The sequence below is a fragment of the Phyllostomus discolor genome, chromosome 9 (genome assembly GCF_004126475.2).
Source record: "Phyllostomus discolor isolate MPI-MPIP mPhyDis1 chromosome 9, mPhyDis1.pri.v3, whole genome shotgun sequence".
NCBI classification, from domain to species: Eukaryota; Metazoa; Chordata; class Mammalia; order Chiroptera; family Phyllostomidae; genus Phyllostomus; species Phyllostomus discolor.
The window spans coordinates 44,345,530-44,348,717 of record NC_040911.2 but is presented as its reverse complement, the minus strand read 5'-3'; the positions used below and the strand labels follow the sequence as shown (position 1 = coordinate 44,348,717).

The 3,188-nt window shown below is 42.6% G+C and overlaps 1 pseudogene; it reads right to left on the bottom strand.

Moving 5' to 3' along the window:
• Positions 1 to 554: 554 nt before the first annotated feature.
• LOC114506009 lies at positions 555 to 1,516 on the bottom strand (annotated as a pseudogene).
• Between the last annotated feature and the right edge of the window lie 1,672 nt (positions 1,517 to 3,188).

The window sequence follows — 3,188 nt, the reverse complement described above, 5'->3', positions numbered from 1 at the left end:
AGGGAAGTGGGGCAAAGGGGAAAAAACTGTAATAGCATAATCAATAAAATATACTTAAAAATAAATGCACTTTTTTCTCCCTTACAAGTCATAAATGATCTGTGAAGAGACACTTTTTAATTACGCAAATATCCTTCCCCCCATAACAAGTTCCCCCTAGACTTATCTTCCATTGAGGGTCCCCATCTGAGCCAGACTTTGCTGTGATACTTGGAAAGTGATAGTTTTCCAACTCCAGCATTCCCTCCACAATTACCCATCAGCTCTTAGCATTCTACTGTAAACAATTTATATAATGTTATTAACCAAACTTACCCCAGTAAATTTAATAATAAAAAAATGAAAAAGCTCTTATCTATTATTGATATGAACTCAGTAAATGTATAACTCATTACCATATATACTGTCAAAAAATAGGAACTTGAAATCTCTCTCTCTTTTTTTTTCTCATCTGGGATGGACTTTACTGGACATGTTGCTGCCCAAGCCATGGCCTGGAAGCACCACAGCCTGGGGTCCAAGACCCAGGCACTGAGTTTGAAGAGGCCCAGAGTTCAAGGCTGTTTGGAGTGAGGCCACATAAAGCTGGTGAAAGAGCCCAAGAAGCAGTTTTGCTCCTGGATTTGGAGTGCTTGGCCAGGTGCTGCTGCTTCTCCTGCTCTAGCAAGCTTTGCCACTATTTTAAAGACCCCAGAGGGTCATCCTCTGGGGTGCAGAGCTCCAAAATGGTCCATACATCCTCCACATGGTTCAATGTGATGGTGGTCTTGAGGAAAGCAGACAGGACTAACAAGACTGAGTTATCAAAGTTGCTGTCCCAGGGCTGCAGGGTGACACCATTGTAGTGCTGTAGAGAGAAAGCTTCCTTCTTGTAGTCCACAACTACAACATGGGATGTAGCCCAATTCAGACAGGAAATGTTCTTAACATGGTGCCCATCTGTGTGTTATGTGCCATCCATGAAAAAGTGGTAGGAGATGAAGCTATGGGGGTCTGCACTGTTGATAGGAGGAAACGCAGTCATGGCAGTCTCTGACATGATGATTTCGTGCAAAGCAACAAGCTGCTGGAATAAGGCCTTGATACTTGGACACTTCATAAACCTCCAGTCAGTGGACAGTGACTACTTTTGGTACAAGGGGACACCAGTAAGCTCCAAGACCAGTGTGTAGGGTAGCTGGTAGTATGGTTCCCACAGAGGTCTGGGGGAAGGCAGGGGTTGGTGTGCTTAATGATCATCCATCTATAATCTTTGAAATATTTGTATGTCTGGTGCAACAGCTACACCAGAATTGGACCCAGAATTCATTGGGAATCTTGGCATCAGTTTCATCTGCAGAGTTGTTTCCAAAGATAGAGATGACACGTTCCCACTGACCCCAAGCAGCCCAGCAAGCCAGACTGTGACTTGTTTGGCATATCTGGGATCCTCTGTGTCCCTCTGCTCCTGTGATCCCTGGGCCTGAGCCTTACTTCTGGAGTGCCTCCTAATCTCTTTGGATTGGTCAGAGTTGGGGGATATTCAATCATCAGCCTTGCGCACAACCCCAGAAGCCAGCTCGCGAGCAAAGGGCCAGTGACAGTGAGGGATTAGCTTGCACTGACTCCAGGAAAATATTACTATTCTTGATTCTAGTTTCCCTATAACCAACTATTGCAAATTTTAGTATTCATTTCAACAGACCATCACTTTTTTCACTTCAAGGTTATGTGGCTTTCCACTTTATCAGGAAATTGGAGGCATCAGCTGTAAATGACTCAATGTTCCTTCTCTTACCTTGCACATAAAAATGTATTCTTCTCCACTTTTGTCAAGTCACAAAAAATGAAGAGCCTTCCTCATGTCCCTTCCTTCCTCCTTTTCTCCCTCCCTCCCTTTCTCCCCACCTTACTTTTCCATGCCTCCATCTATCCTTTATCAGCTCCTGTGAATCAACCACTTCTTCTTATAAGGTGACTGGCCATATTGAATTAGGGCAGCTTTAGTGAACTCCTCTAACCTTAATTACCTCTTTAAAAGCCTATCTCCAAATATTGTCACATTCTGAGGTATAGGGGTTAAGATTTTGACATGTGAAGTTTAGAGGAACATAGTTCCTTTCCATTTAGCATCTCACAGGAGTCTTTAACTGACCTCCTTGCTGGCACTACGTCCAACCTTGAAGTCCACCAGTGCTCCCAGTGTCATCTAACTAATGTACAAACGGATGAGGAACAATTTGTATATTTTAAATACTTATCACCTTCTGTTCCTATCTGATCTTTAGCAGTACCACTTATGTAAAAATTGTAGCCTTGAAGGATCAGGAAGATGCTGTTAAAAGTGAGGTCATTTGTACACATTTTGAGTACTGTGCACCAAATTCATTTCCACCTGTCTACTTTACTATTTTCAAATTTGATGAATTTATTTATTTACTTATTTTTATTTATTTTTGGTATTTATTTTTAAATTGAATTTAGTGGGGTGATATTGGTAAATAAAATTATGTTGGTTTCAGGGATAAAATATAATACACTATCTGCATATCGTATTATATATTCACCACCCCAAGTCAAGTTTCCTTCCATCAGCATTATCCCCCCTTTACCCTCTTCTACCCACCCCGCACCAGACAGGCACCATCCAGGAGCGAGTCTGCCTCAGGCCAGCCTGTAGTGTGTGGGTTCTTGATTTTGTGTAGGAAATATTTCACAACACGAGTCCAGGCAATTTTGAGAATACACTTATTAAGGCTGGATACAGTGAATCAAAGGAAGGACTTAAAGGAAAGACTTAGGGTAGAAGAAGTAATAGGAGAGAGCCTGGGCAGTATTCTGCTGGCTCCCTAACAAAGATAGGAAAAGAGTGAGCCAAAGCAGTATTCTGCTCTGAGCTCTCATGGGAAGAGAAAAAGGGGGCCCTGGTGGTAACATCAGGCAGTAAGCCTGCGTAGAGCTGCCACTGCCCATGGCTCTCCTGGCTGCAAGTGTCCTTGGGATCCTTAGAATAAAAAGCTCATGCCTGAGAAGGGGCATGGGCATGCTCTAGGGTGAGCTAACACTGTGTCTTTGTTCTGATGGCTTCTTTTCTTTCTATGGGTGAGAATATTAAGGGAGTGTTTTAGCAGAACATTCATTAGTTTTCTAGTTGCATTTTTAATACTCTGATGTGCCAAATGGGTGCATAGGAGGTTTGGGAATATTCT